At 34.1% G+C, this 16,768-nt stretch overlaps 1 pseudogene; it reads left to right on the top strand.

Annotated features, from left to right (window-relative positions):
• Positions 1-1,567: 1,567 nt before the first annotated feature.
• On the top strand, positions 1,568-2,809 carry LOC100454081 (dnaJ homolog subfamily A member 1-like; annotated as a pseudogene).
• The last annotated feature ends 13,959 nt before the right edge of the window (positions 2,810-16,768 follow it).

The following is a 16,768-nucleotide window of genomic DNA, read 5'->3' as shown; positions in this document are numbered from 1 at the left end:
AATATATGAATTGTCCCTTTCTTTTCTATCACTAACCCATCATTGTTTTCCATGTATATCTTATGTGTATCAAACCAGCACTGTCCAGTAGAATTTTCTGTGTTGATGAAGATGTTCTAGATTTCTGTTGTCCAATATTCTAACTGCTAACCACATGTAGATATTTAAATTAAATTAAACAAAATTAAAAATTTGTTCTTTACTCATGCTAGCCACATTTCAAGTTCTCAGTAGTCACATGCAACTATTGTCTACCATTTTGGATGGCACAGTTACAACTGGTCCACCTGACACCAATTTCTCTACAATCAGTTCCATTCCACAGAATTCTCCTGGTTTAATATTAATAATGAAAAATTTTGATCACACTATTCTCATGCTAAAAACCTCTCTGGTCAAAAGCATATTCTTAAAAATATATAGTTACATGGAAAAAAATGGTTGCATACTATAAGGGTCAAAAAATATCATTATGAAATAATAACTAAGTTTCAAAAATTGTGTTTTATATATGTTTATATATCTATAAAAATGCTCATAATATTAAAATGCTTACTTATATATTTATTTTTAAATGATTTGCATTTCATTTCCTGCATTTTATGCCTTTCCACATTATTCAAATATTTGAAAATAATTTTTAGTGTTTTCTATCTGTCATTTTGTCTTCAGATTATTTGTCTTTAGTGTTTCTTAGCACTTGGTGGAATTGCCACAAGCCTCACTGAGGCAGATGTCCTTTTAAATAGTGGTGTCTAGTAATGATTATACTACCACAGATATGAGCTAGAAAAAGCAGAATAAAATAATTTTCATCAGTTTCATTTTACTTAAAATTGTTTTAGCTTTCCTTTTATGACTTCAAAAACTTGTTAAAAATTTCAATAAGATCAGGTGGGAAGAACTTGGTAACAAACAAAGACCTTTGATTATCATGTATTATCAATTAATATTCTAATATTTTGCCTTCCAATTAATATTTTCCCATTTTCTTTTAAGGATATCAATGAAAGAGCTTTACTAAGGACAAACATGGCTTGTTGAAATCAACAAAGTTTGTCTATAAAATTCACCTAATTTGCCGGTCTAGCAACTCTATCAAAAAAGAAGTTATTCTTTGTGAGCCCATGCTGGCTCCTAACGATCATCGCTTTCTCTTCCAAATGCTCCCAAAACATCTGTTTAATAACTTCTAGAATTTCACTAGGTCCTTTCATGCCGTGCCAAGAAGTTTGGATTTTATGTTATGTACAAAAAGGGAAGGATCTATGTTTTTACAGTTGTTTTATAGTTATGTGGTTTTTTTCCATTAAAATGTACATTTCTTGAAATGACGGATTGTGCTTATTTATGTGTCAATCTAAGTATAAACGTATAAGTAATAATACTCAATACACGCTAGATAGATGGATCAAAAAATGTGACAATATTTAAAATATTTTGAGGGAACTTTCCAGAACGCTTGGCGAGAGGTGGAGTGGTGGCTGCTGCTTCTGAGCACAACTACTAGGTGCATTCCTTTGCACACCCTCCACATCAACCTCAGCCCACTCACTGCCAGTAAAAAATGGTGAAAGAACCAAGTTTCTATGATGCTTTGGGTAAAACCCAATGCTGCTCAAAAATATTATAAGAAAAAGGTTTATCAGAAACTGGCATTGAAGTACCACTCTGATAAGAACCTGAATGAAGGAGATAAATTTAGGCAGATTTCTCCAGCTTATCAAGTTCTCTCTGATGCAAAGAAAAGCGAATTGTATGTCAAAGGAGGAAAGCCAGGTAATTAAAGAGGGTGGAGCAGGTAGCGCTTTTGGCTCTCTTGTGGACATCTTTGATATGATTTTTGGAGGAGAAGGAGAAAGTATGCAGAGGGAAAGGAAAGGTAAAAATGTGTGTCAGCTGTCAATAACCTTAGAAGATTTATATAGAGGTGTGGCAAGAAAACTGGCTCTGCAAATAAAACAAAAAAAAAATGTGATTTGTGACAAATGTGAAGGTAGAAGTGGTAAGAAAGGAACAGTAGAGGGCTGTCCCAATTGCATAGTTACTGGAATGCAAATAAGAATTCATCAGATAGGACCTGGAATGGTTTAGCAAATTTAATCTGTGGGCATAGAGTGCTAGGGCCATGGAGAACAAATCAGTCCTGAAGATAGATATAAAAGCTGCAATGGAAGAAAGACAGAGAAAAAGAAGATTGTGCAAGTCCATATTGACAAAGGTGTGAAAGATGGCCAGAAGGTAACATTCCATGGTGAAGCAGACCAAAGAACCAGGATTGGAGCTAGGAGATATTATTATTGTGTTAGATCAGAAGGAGCACACTGTTTTTATTCAATGAGGAGGAGAACTTTTCATGTGTATGGACATACAGCTGGTTGAAGCATTTTGTAGCTTCCACTCTTAATGACTGAACTATAGTCATCACCTCTCATCCAGGTCAGATTGTCAGCATGGAGATATCTTGGGTGTGCTCAATGAAGGAATGCCAATTTATGTAGCCCATATGAAGAGTTGCCAAATTATCTAATCGAAGGTAAACTTTTCCTGAGAATGGCTTTCTCTCAGCTGATGAACTCTCTTTGCTGAAAAAACTCCTACCTTAGAGGAAGAAAGTAGAAGAGACTGATGAAATGGATCAGATAGAACTGGTGGACTTTGATCCAAATGAGAAAAGATGATACCATAACAATGGAGAAGCATATGAGGATTATAAACATCATGCTAGAGGTGGTGTTCAGTGTCAAACCTCTCAATGGGGCCAGTGAATAACACTCACAGTTGGCATTTTATGTGCAGCAGTGAATGAGTGGAGGACTGTAATCATAATATGCTTACTGCTTGCTATTGTTTTTGTTTCAATAGTCAACTATAGTAGTGTTTTAAAAGTTGTATTAGACTGTTTTCATGCTGCTGATAAAGACATAACTGAGACTGGGAAGAAAAAGGGGTTTAATTGGACTTACAATTCCACATGGCTGGAGAGGCCTCAGAATCACGGCAGGAGGCAAAAGGCACTTCTTACATGGCAGTGCCAAGAGAAAAATGAGGAAGAAGCATAAGCAGAAACCCCTGATAAACCCATCAGATCTCATGAGACTTATTCACTATCATGAGAATAGCACAGGAAAGACCAGCCCCCATGATTCAGTTACCTCCCCCTGGGTCCCTCCCACAACACATGAGAATTCTGGGAGATACAATTCAAACTGAGATTTGGGTGGAGGCACAGCCAACCCATATCAAAAGTTAAATGAAGAATAAAGGCAAATATAAAATCTCTGACTCTGCACTGTATGTATGATGACTTCAGTGTGCAAGATGGAGTTTAATATCTGTAAAAACTACTTTAAAAAGAAGTTCCATTAGCATTTGTTAGGCCAAACCTCGTTATTGATTTCATCTGTGTCCATGAACAAACTAGGACTGAAATGCTAGGTATATGTCTAGGCTGCAGTGTATGATCTTTCATTCTTAATCCATAAAATTAAAACTGTATTTAACCGGCAATTAGAAAAAAATAAACGTAATTTGTAGAGAAGTGTTGGTTTGTATAGTTATTTGTATTACATAAGTTCCATTGTGATTCCTCTGCATTTATTCTGTTGCCTCAACTGTTACTTGAAGATGGCATAATATAATTTAGGCTGTGGTACCAGTGATACAAAGGATACCTTTCTAAAGAATGAATTTTTCATAACATGCTGCTTCTTGAGGGCTTGAACTTCTAGGATTGTTTTCCCTTCTGCACACACACCCACACCCACACACACACACACGCATATATATCCATATATATAATTGGATCAGTCCTAGTTATTTTTAATCCTTTCTCTTTGAACCATAATATGTCCCTAAGTAGTAACTTCCAGAGATGGGTAACTTAGAAGTTAGAGTAAAAAGACCTTGACATGGACAATTAATTTTCATGTATAATATAAGAAAGTGTTCCTTTGGTATGTTACAGGCTTACTTTAAACCTTTTCACTTACGCTCCAACGTAACTGTAATTTAATGTTGGTAGTATAGCAAATTATAATGAATAACTTTAATTGTATGTTTAAAAGTTTCATCATATATTCACATGCTTAAATCTGAATATCAGAATTCAAGCAATTCTTGAAATGTATGAATGTCTCCTTAATATACTGATTACAAAGCATTTCTCAAAAATATTTTGAGTAGGTGAGCTAAATAACTAAGCACATATTTAAGAAATGATATTTTGAATAAAACACTGAAAGGAGATGGGGAGTAAGCAGGGGTAAAGCTACATTCTGGGAGACTTATTAAGAATCTATTGAAAGTGTTAAGGTAAGAAAAGATGGGGACCTGAGTTAAATAATGATGGGAATATATGGGGGCAAATGGGATAAATAGATGATTAATTGATAAATAGATAGCTACATTTTTGCACACATATGTGTGTGCCTATATGTACATGATTGATTAGATCACATAAATTCAAAGATTTGTAATGACATCCAAGTTTTGCGCTTAAGTATCTCTATGTTTCAGAATATTTAAAGTAAATTAATTCCCCCATATGACTATGGCTTTAAGTGCAATAAGATGGTTACTCCTTGTTCATAAAATGTAATTGCGTGGGGCAGCTCTGTTCAACAGTCATTTAGATTCCTAAGTTGACAGGGATTTCCAAAGTTTCAATTTATGGCAATCAAGTTTGTCGCAAGATTCCTGCCAGCTAAAAGAAAATTCAAATGAAGGAGCATGCATTGGGAATGTCTGGGACCATGTGTGGGAATAGAACACATCACTTCCTCTCAAATTAAATCAGCTGAAAATCAGTCCTATGGCTACACCTAAGCACAAGGGAGGCTGAAACATATTTTAAGTGATTAAGAATGAGGAGAGGAATATAAATTTAGGTGAGCACTTGTCATTAGCAAAAGAATGAAAGAAGGAAAATAATAGATGTTATAGGGCCATAAGTTCACTTTGGAGCAAAGCCACGTAACATCCACATATAGAGATATCTATTAAGAGAACAAAAATACAATTTCTAAGGTCTAGTGGGAGGTTTGCTTGGAGTTGCAGATTTAGAAATCATTGGTTTCTAGTTCATTGAAGTCACGAGTGAAAGGAGTGTAAAATTAAAGTAGACCGGTGAGAAAAGAAAAATGGAGAAAAGAAGAAAAGCTTATAGATAAATCTTAGACAAAACAAAACCCAACAAACCTAACTCTGTACAATCAAAGAAGGACTCTGAAAAAGAAAGGCAAATCCCAGGAAAAACATATCATGGCAGCCAAAAGACCCAGGTGAAAGACAATAGCATAATAAATGAGAGTGGTCTTCAGTTTCGAGGACCATAGACAGATTAGGTCAGATTAGGATGGAAATGTATTCTTTGCTTTTGGCAACATTGTGACAGGTTTGCCTTTTAATAAATCAGTTCCAATGGTGTTACGAAGGAAGAATTAGATTAAAAGTTTAATAATTAGACAAAATAGATTGTGGCCAGAAGGATGAGGGAAGGGAAATGCTTTTGTTTTTGATACTATAGTTAAAATGATGCTTCTTAGGCAATTTTAAACATTAAAAAAAGAAAATATTAGAGGTGGAAATAATTTAGACACAGGTGAGAGGATATGGAATCTCAAGTATGAGTAGAAGGATTAGCCTCGTGCAGGAAAAGGGGCCTCTTTTCCTTTAAACAGTAGGGAGGTTAAGAATCACCGTCTCACAGTACTCTGAGACGTAATTTGTTGAATTTTTAAACTTTGATTTACTTAAATAGCTAGAAAATATTTAAAATATAGTTCAAATTTAATTTTACAGTTGTACCAGCTATTTCACTTATTATATTTGTTAATATCCTCAACCAATAGTCTTGTGTTGAATGCTTATTATGTTAGTAATGAACTAAGTTTTTTAAAAAGTACCAAAAAGAAAAGGCACAGAAAATGTTTCAATGAGCATTAAATAATGTTGCAATTATAAAAAAGTATATGTTAAACAATGATGTAGAGATTAAGTCAGGAAATGTTGCTCTTAATGTGGATTTATTTATATTTGCCTTGATAATTTTATTATTTTTAACAAAGTGTATATTTATAATGCTTATGTTAGATTCAGGTTATTGACTTTGCTCTGCCACCACATAAAGAGATTGCTCTTATATTTATCCTATTCATTCAAATCCAATTATACTCACAGTAGTAAAGAATAGAAAAGTAGCTAATTGTTGGGTGTGAAATTTAGAAGTTTCCATTTTTTATAGTTACCTGGAATAAACAACATAATGAGCTTAATTCTTTCCACCACAGGGTGCATAGATTTAAACTTGGGAATAAGAAAGAATTTTTAGAATCATATTAGGTTAGATATCCTCACAGTCATTGAGTTTAATCATATTTTTCTAAAGTTTGGTTTCTAGTAAAAGAGTTTGGAATGAAAAAATAATAAAACAGTTTCACTCACTCGGATTCTTGACTCTCCAACAAGAAAGCTGAGGCAGTATGGCTTATTGGGCACACAGGCTTTAGAAATTCTACTTTCTTTCTCACCCCTGCTAGAATCTGATTGAGAAAAGAACTGGGCTCCTGACAAAGCCAGCCTCAACAACTAAACTGGTATGGGGTGCATAATGATGATCATTATTAAATTGAATAATCTCTACTCTTAGCTTCTTATATATCTTTGAATTTCCACACATATACTGACCACTTATTTTTTACACCTGTTGAAGAACATCACAGTTACATAGACTCTTAGATCTTAGAGCTCCTATAATCCAAATCTGTAATATTCCTACAGTGAATGGCCAATTCAGACTGGACAATGGTCCATAAAGATTCCACATTTCCTTGCATGCCCTCAAAAACACCATTGCAAAAGATTAGACTTGTAGCCAGGAAACATCTTCAAGGCAGGAAAGAGGATATGGCTTTCCAACAATTGTTTTAAAAACTAACAAAAACAGAACAAAATACTTCTAGAGATTAACTTTCCACTTGAGAGTTATGATTGCTCAAGGAACCTAGAGTCTAGTATTCCAGTAAGTGTACTGCCTGAGTACATTTTTATTTCAGGACTGATAGATTTCTTGTAGGCTAATCATTGAAATGGCTCAAACATGCAGTTTCAATTTTACCAAACCAGGGAACACTTCAGTTTGCAGCTCTAAACTAGAATTTAGTGATAGGTAGGTCAATGGAATGCACCCTAGGCAAATGCCACTGAGTTCTTCCCTATGATGGAAACCAATAGCCATGACAATACAATGTGTATTTTAACATGCTTAAGTGCTCTAATCAAAAACTTGGGTTACACGACTTTCAGAATTAACAAAAATATTCATTTGTATTTTATTGAAAAATAAGTGTTTTAACCAAAATGTGGTTCAACTTTAGAAAATATCAATATTTTAACTGACTGCTAAATATTAAATTTTCTTTTAAAAAATAAAACACCCTGTGAGCAAACTTAGGAAACTTTAGCTTAATATGTATTCAGCAGTCATGACTGATGGTAAACTAAGAAGAAACATAAAATATACAAGCAAAACTATGCATATGGTCTCATCATATGCTTAGATATTTTATTTATAATCCATTGATTTATATTCATAGTTAAAATATAACATGCATAAAATATTTACTTATAGTTATATATTTATGGGGTGAAATGAAAATAAGTTTCCAATGTCTACCAAAATATCTTCACTAACGATTTTAGAACACATTACAATGGAATATCTAAGGCAAAACTTACAACATGAAGGATAAAACTTTTTATCCCTATGTTTACTTTCACGAAAAAAGAAGCTGTTTGGTAGTAGTAGGAAAGTAATCGAAAGATATTTTATTTACTAGCAGCTAATATTGCAAGAAAATGAAAATATCTTTATTTAAAAATGACTCTAGTAACTGGGACAATTTAAAAGGGAAGATAATTCCTCTTGGTTAATAAAGATCGATGTATCAAGATATTCACTAGATGGATATATAGAATTTATATGTATATATATACACATATATATGTAAATCTCATAGCTTGAAAATTTTTTTCGTATTTCTCACTTATAGCTTTTATTAAATGCATATTCCTTAAAGCATCTTCATGCCTGTAACCCCAGCACTCTGGGAGGCCGAGGCAGGCAGAACATGAAGTCAGCAGTTCGAGACAAGTCTGGCCAACATAGTGAAACCCCGCCTCTACTAAAAATACAAAAATTAGCCCGGCGCGGTGGCAGGTGCCTGTAGTCCCAGCTACTTGGGAGGCTGAGGCAGAAAAATCGCTTGAACCCAGGAGGCAGAGGTTGCAGTGAGCTGAGACCGCGCCATTGTATCCCAGCCTGGGTGACAGAGCAAGACTCTGTCCCAAAAAACAACAATGACAACAACAACAACAAAAAGCCAAAAATTGAAAAACAAAACAAAAAAACCCCCAAAACTTCTGTTTCACACCCTCCTCACCTCTATTCTCTTTCCTACTTTCCCCCACCCTCACTGCTAAAAACTGAGCCTCCTGAAGGGTCAGTGCTACTCTGGGCTATATTAGAGAATCAGACAATCTTTTCCAAATGTAACTCTGCATTCACAATTTAACTTTAAAATATGACATTTTGTGTGCTTATGGAAATCAGATACCAGAATTTACAATTTTCCAATGATAAAAGGTCATGTAGGAAAATGGTAAAGAGGGGTAAATAGCCAACATAGAATATGTAGAATATGAGACAGGACAAGCCCACAGAAAAAAGTACTAAGAGGGTGAAAATTTCAAGGCAGAAAGTTTTGCAAGATATTTTGAGAAAAAAGTAATAAAATGTAGGGGCTTTAAAAATGTAATCAAGAAAAGAAGGGAGGGATAGGTATAATGATTGAATGTTGATAAGTGACAAAGAGAAGGCAAAGACACTCAACTCTGTTTTACTTCTCTTTGCTTGTCATTGTGAGTGATCTATGAACTAGAAAGGATAGAATGAATGTTGTTGAGAGAAATTTAAGTTTAAAGCAGGTGAAAAGATTGTAATAGCTGCTCTGAATAAGTTTAGTAATTCTGGCTCAGATGAAATACATCCCAAAACAAGGAAGGAGGTTGCCCATGAGACAGTCAGGCTACTGTAATTGATACCTAGAATTTTAAAGAGAAAAAAAGGAGCTATATATTACAGGATGTTTCTTAAACTAACAACAATAGCAACAATAATTTATGAAATAAGAGGAGAAAGGGAAGAGAAATAAATTTCCTTATGATGACTGATTACTGAGTGATGTTGATCTCAGACCAAATTCAGAACCAATTTTGTTATGGAAAGTAACAACTATTCAAAACCAGCATGGAGTCACTGAGAATGAAATGTGGAAAATGAGTTTTGTAATCTCCTTTCAGGGCAATGAATATGTCTTGATTGGGTGTACCTGGTAAAAATAAAGGTGTTTATTTTTTTTTTCTTTAATTTCTACCTTTGGCAGGCTAGCAAGGCTAAAGATCAGGATAAATCTAAAAATATACTGTATCTAAATTTCGGAAAAACATTTTTTATGAATACTTTTGCATAATGTCTTGAAATAAAGAATAAAACATTAATTGTAGTATGATGTGGGTTGGTGGTTCAATCTAGTTAACAGAAAATAAAATGTGATTCAGACAAAGCTGCAAGTAAACCAGCCATGCTGCAGTTAGCCTTAAGCCATTCTGAACAGCTATGCCTTATCAGTTAGAATGAGGAAGACAAAGCCACAACCACCAGTGCAAAACAGTGGAACAGAGTCTGTGGAAGCAGAGACACCAAGGTGCCCAACCACATCTCTGAAAGCCAACCTTGCCGTCCTTTCAGAGTAAGCACACTAACACAGAGCTGGTGAAGAGAGGATAAACTTTACATAGACACAGGATAAGGCTGTGTCATCTAAGGCTTACCTTGAAAATGCCAGATCGCAGAAGAGTGTCTTAAAAGTCTGTTTTTCTAAGAACACGTGACTTCACATAAAATCCAGGTGGTCGGGAAGCAAGTCATGGTGTGATCTCCAACGGCTATGGCAACCTGCCATAATCCAAGAAACTGTCAATGGCCTTTTAGTCAATGAGGCTTTCCGATCACATATTAGGGGTTACAAACTCTAGTTGATATTTAAGATGCAAAAGACAGAAAAATATCATTTAATTTGCATAGGCTTGTAGCCATTTTTTTCAGAAATTTCCTGGAAAGGGATACTGGCAAGAAGCAAGAGGACTTTACTCTTATTAAATTAATGGTAGTAGTAGAAAGCATAGAAGTAGAAAGTAGTAGCAGCAATAGCTTACCAGGATCACTACTAACAGCAATCTGGGTTTCCCATCAGAACTTTAAACTTAGAGCAGCATATTTGGAGTACTAATCAAAGTAACTACTAAACATGATTCTTGCCAGAAACCTGATCCTTTGGACTGGACCAACATGAAGATGGAGCTCAATAGCACTTATTAATTTATTAATTTGTGATCATCCAGGAACCCACCTCTCATCTTTATGTGCTAGCTTTCAAGCCGGGAAGGAGACATAAAGAAGTACTATGGACCAAGCAGCTAAGAATTGCATAATCCTCCCTGGGCTTGTAGTTTTGCTTGAAATTATATTCAATTAAGTGAGAAAGAACTGGGTAGAAGACATGGTTATACATAATAGTTCTATTATTCTGTTTCAGCTGGTAAGGGCCTGAAGTTCTCAGTGAAGAAGATCAAGAACTCTAATGTCAATGAACCTTGGAAGGCTAGGCAGGTGTAGGAAGGATGAATTCTCAGTCCACCACTTATAAACTATACGAATTTGGACAAGTTGAAACCATTTTTGGTTGTATATCCCTACATATAAAAAGGGAAAAACTGTACTTATTTCACTTCATCAATAAAATAAGGTCATATGAACTAAATCACATAGCACAGGCTATCATTACTTCAGGTAGAAAGTGTTAAGACCACAAAGATCACCTTCATTTTTTCCAACATTATTAGTGCCTCGCACAATGCAGAATATTTGTTAAATTAAGAACTTCTATTATATTCACAATTTTTAAACAAATATTTGCATGAAATTAGGGAATACATGTTTAAATGGGCAGATGACACATGTTTGGCCAACACACACAGGTTTTAGAGAGACAGCATTTCCTGTAAGAAAAAAATATGGTATTTGAAGTAAAATGAAATAAATAGAAAACTTGGTGCTACTGCATGATTCCATCATAAACTAGCTCTGTGACCTTGGATATCTTGAGTCAAGATATAAAATATAAAGCTCCAAAACACAGAGCTTCAAGTTTTTTAATTTTTGTGATGATAGGTGATTAGATTATGTAATATTAAAAGTAATTTTTAAATCTGTGCTTTTGTAATTATAATTTTGTATTTTAACCTGGATTTGAAGAAAATGAAACCACTGATTTTAACAAAATAATTCTCATAAGAAGACATTTTCTTCTCAGTTATAGCACATGGCTTGTAAGTATATGGAACTATATATATTATTAGCAATGTACATGTTTATGCATATTTATCAGACAAGTATTGAAAATTTTACCTGGGAGATATAACCTTATGGCATTCCTTTATTTCTTTCTTTTGATATATTTGAGAACCCTATAAGACATTCAAATGTGAATCTATTTGTGTATGTTAATATAACACAATTTTACAAGAAGAGAAATATAATATATACTTTATTGTAAAAATAAACTGAAAATACAATGTTGATTCATAATATGTATGATAAATAAACCTTTCTATATTTCACCTCCTATAATGTTGTCTAATTGTTTTGAGAATTTTTACTCATATTGTGTCAGCAAGATGTCATATCTTACCTTGAGAAACTGATGTCAATTAATCCAGTGATATACTGCAATTTATTTCTGGTAACCAGAGAATCTATTTTTACATACAGATAAATGTGTTACATTAAAGTCATCTCGGGAAGCACTGAGAGAATTCTTATAATTGAAGAGCACACTTTTTTTCTTAATCAAGTAAATTTAAAATATTGATTGGAAAATGCTAAACTTGCAAGTATGTTTTGTTCAGTCCATACCTTGACTATATTAAATAATAATAATAACAACAGCATTAAACTACATTAAGGACATGGCTTGAACTAACAAAGCAGGAAATTTTAAGGTGACGTGGAAATTTATCATTTATAGCAATTTCTAACCATTAAGTCCCTTTGAAATCATAGTGACATTTTCTGCTTTAAGCACCATAGAATCAAGACATTCAGCCAGTCCAGGCACTGCATAGAATCTATAAAGAGAGCAGATGTTTTATGTGTCTAACCACAGTGGATTCGTTGAAAGATGATGCTTCATTATGAATTCAGAATTCCTCAAGCATTTCCTCTTTCACACTGCATTATTGACATTTGTATTAGAGTAAAATCCACATTTAAAAGTGAAGTCCTTTACAAACTACCTGCCTTCAATCTCTGCCTTATAGTCTGTCTCATCTGCTACTGGGAGCATATCACTTCCCTTCCTCAGTCACTTTAAGGATTCTGATAAATATAGAGTCAAAGTGGCAGTTACTCTTTACTAAATTGTCAAAATTTTAACAACTGATCACAAAATAGTAATAATAATTATGCTGAAAGAAATTTATTATTCAATAATTATTAATTTTGGTAAGCACCATTATTATGAATATCAATGGTTAACTTTTATAAAGTGATTGCTTTTTGCAAAGAACCATGGTGAGTGAAACACATTCTTTCACTTTTTATATGAGAGATCCCATTTCAAATGTGTACCACCACAATTGACGCAGAAACTTTGTTTTATAGTACACTGAATTAATGTATGTTTTTCAAATGCATGTATTGTTAAGTAATCAGGTATCTAGCAAGTGCCTATTATGGTTTAAAAGATTAGCTAGATATAATACAAATGAGTTTGCAATCTAATTGGCAAGACAACATAATGAAATAATTTTTAAAAATGCAACCTGTATATAAATGTAATTGATGGTCTTTATTAAATAGGAAAAAAGTATGGTTATGTGTATATCTAAGACCTCAGAAACATAAACTTGAGATATGGCTGACAGGCTGGCAATATTCTACATTATCCAAATGTGCTGCTCCATGCCTGAAATAAGCAAATTGTTTGGGAGAAACTTGATGTATCTCTATTGCCTTTGAAGACCTGGGAGAAAAACAAAACAAAACAAAACAAAAACTCAAACTGAAAGACTTAAGAGTATCTGTGGACTAATTATTTTTCCAGACTGATAGCTAAAACTTTGGGAAAGAATGAAGAAATGGAAGCTGGCTGTTTTATTCATAGTTGAGGATATCAGTTTTCTGGTACTCTAGTTATGACAAAGCAATGGGCAAGGAGACTGGTTGCTGCTTCCTCACATGGTGGAAGGCTAAAGGGCAAAAATGACTGAGACAGTTTCTTCAAACCCTTTTACAAGTGTCTTAATCCCATTTGTGAGGACAGACCCCCACTTCTCAATACCACTTCATTGGGTCTTAAGCTCCTATGAATTTTGAGGGACACATATATTCAAACCATAGCAATAGCATATTAATAGCGTAAGTATTAATATGACTTGGTGAGCAGAGAAATGTGAAGAGAAATGCATTACGTAATGGATTGAATGTTTGTGTTTCCCCAAAATTCATATGGTGAAGCTCTAAACCACAATGCGATAGTGTTTGGGAGATTATTCGGTTTAGAGTGGGATTATTATCCTTATAAGAAGATAACATCTGAGTGTTTGCTCTCTCTAGCCTCTCCATGTGAGGACACAGCAAGAAAGTGGCAGTCTGAAAGCCAAGAAAACAACCTTCACCAGAACCCAAGCAGGCTGACAACCCAGTCTTGGACTTCTGGTCTCCAGAACTGTGAGAAAATAATTTTTTGTTGTTTAAGCCATTCATTCCGTCTTATTTTGCTGTGGCTGTCCAAGCTGACTAACATACATGTCTCTAACTTATTCAATGAAAAGGAGTAACAGAGGAGGAACATATTGAGAACATTTATAATTTTATGCTTTATTGTTACATGCATGATTTGTGAAGCCAAGTAGAGAGTCTATGAGCAGGAGTACAAATAAGAAAAATAAAGAGAATTAATATTATTGTGGATTCATGTTGTACCAAAATCTGGCTGTTAGGAAATACAACATAAATACAAAATAAGTATGATTTGAAAGAATGGCTCATATATTTTATATATATATATATACACACACACACACAAACAAAATGAAGATTATGGTTAAAAACTTGTAAAAGATTTCTAACTTAACACAAAACCATCTGTATGCAAATAATGGAGAACTTGAACTGTCTGAGCATCTGTTTGAAATCTAATTCTGCTAAAAGGATGGCATCTAATAAATTTGTTATTTACCTTGCTGACAATTTCATCTTGCATGAGGAAGCAAATAGGCAATTGCTGGATTTCATTCAGATAGGGAAAGAAAATTGGCCGAGGTTGTAAGAGTGATGGAAACCTTTCAATTAAAGTGGTTGTGTCTATTTAGAATGGAGAAGGACAGAGTTGCATAGCAGACTCAAAGACATACTCTCGACTATTCTTATGAAAGCTGAAAAAGTTGAATGTGACCCTACAATTTTCCTAGGTAACTCTAAAGCATGTGGCAAGAGTGTTGAAATGTTCTGAAATGCATTTTTATGAAACATTTCTGGATAACTATTGTGCTTAAGAACAGTAGGAGACAGCAAGTGGATCCTATAGGATAGTTTGGGGGAATCTACAATAAGCTTGAATCTAAAGCGGCTTTCCAAAGATGAAAAGCAGGGCACAAAACCAAGACAAATGCAAAATAAAACCAAGAGATTTTAAGAATAGAAATAAGTTAAATCCAGAAAGAAGTTACTGAGAAAAATGCTAAATTCTGTTGTTAGAACAGAAAAAGAATATATGTTAACAAGGTAACTGTCACATCTTAGAGAGAAAAGTGCAATATTTATGGAAGGTAGAATCAAAGCTAAATGATCAATTTCTGAATAATTTTGCTTAGTTCAGTAAGAGGATTGGTCTTCACCAATTATCTCCTAATAATCTTTTTTACACACTAATAATAAAGGATAGAAGCCTGGAGTTGTCTCAGATTGAGTTCCCCAGAAGCAAATACTGAGATGCAGATTTGTATAAAAATGATTTGGTAGGAAAGATTCTTGGTGGAGTAGTGGTGGGAATAGAAACGTGTTGCAGAAAACGAAGTGTATTCACTTCCTAGGGCTGCTGCAACAAAGTGCCACAAAATGGGTGGCTTAAACAACAGAAATGTATTGTCTCAGTTTTGGATATTTGATGTATAAGATTGTGTGTTGGCAGGGTTGGTTTCTTCTGAGGGCTGAGAAGGTAAATCTGTTCCAGACATTTCTCCTAGCTTCTGGTGATTTGCTGACAATCTTGGAATTTCCTCAACTTGTAGATTCATCACCCCATCTCTGCCTTCATCTTCACATGGCATTCTCCCTGTATGTGTGTCTGTTTCCAAACTCCTCTTTTTTTATAAGGCTATCAGTCAGTTATTAGGGATCACCCTAACAGCATCATTTTAGTTTGCTTACCATTGTAAACACCCTATTTCAAAATAAGGTTGTCTTCTAAAGTTTGAGAATTAGGACTTCAATGTATCCTTTTTGAGGGACACAATTAAACCCATAACAAGATGGGAAGCCAAACAAGAGTGTAATGTCTAGCTAAATTCCATATTAGATAATTTGGCACAATTCCCCAGGAACTCTGCAGAAATTCTAGCCTGCATTTTGGGGTTACCTGTCCAGGAACAAGAAAATGGAAGTATTTATTCCACTGCACCATCATGCTTTGGTTAGTGATTGCCCTGGGTAGGCATACGTTTCCAGGCACTTCCAAATCTAGACCTAGTACTCTAATGCCAAGACTCTAGTAAAGGACTGAAGGAACTGGCTTTTGGGGTTGAAAGCACATTGAGAGCCAGTAATGCATGAAAATGACAAAAGGACTTGAGAGGCTATAAGCAAACACTAACAATGTCTGTTTTAAAGTATCATGAAAGAGAAAATAATTCATTTAAATGCTTTTACATCTCCAGAAGTGGAAGAATTCTATTACATGATGCTTAAAAATATATTGTAATTTTAACCATAAAATCACTTTAAATAATCTTTGAGAAATTTGGGAAATACAAAAGATTACCTAATATTGATAATGAGCACATGTTCTATTTTTGAGAAGACAAAGTATTCATTCTGGTAAATTTGATGTATAATGAGAGTATTTAGAAATGACATCATTTGTCACTATTAGTCAACATGAATTGTTCATGAATTCGTTGTGAATAATAAGAAAAAATAACATAATGTCTTTTCAAATACATTTCAAGGGAGTATTTAGAGGGTTGCCTGTTTGAACAACTTTACAGGTGCCATTTACATGGTGTTCCAAGAAACTATGTAGCGCACAATTATCTTGGTCATTCATAGTGGACCTGTACATGCAGATATGTGTAATAATTTATCTTGACTTTAAGCGTACATTTAATAAAGATTCTAAGTAATATTCTTATAAACACAATGGAGAAATAGCTGTATCTATAGCTGATTAGACTCTATGTTGATGAATAGAGCTGTACAGAGCTAGGAGGTCAGTAGTAGCATACAAATGGATCAATTTTTAGATTTTTCTGAAATATTATCAATTGTCATGGTAAAAGCATATTTTATCAAAATGTCTTATTTATTTAACTATTTGGTCTTAAAAAAAAAAAACCAGTGTCTTGAACACCTACAGCATGTCACAGCTAT

The sequence above is a fragment of the Pongo abelii genome, chromosome 14, assembly GCF_028885655.2.
Source record: "Pongo abelii isolate AG06213 chromosome 14, NHGRI_mPonAbe1-v2.0_pri, whole genome shotgun sequence".
NCBI classification, from domain to species: domain Eukaryota; kingdom Metazoa; phylum Chordata; class Mammalia; order Primates; family Hominidae; genus Pongo; species Pongo abelii.
The sequence above is the reverse complement of the archived record's forward strand: the minus strand, read 5'-3'. Positions and strand labels throughout refer to the sequence as shown.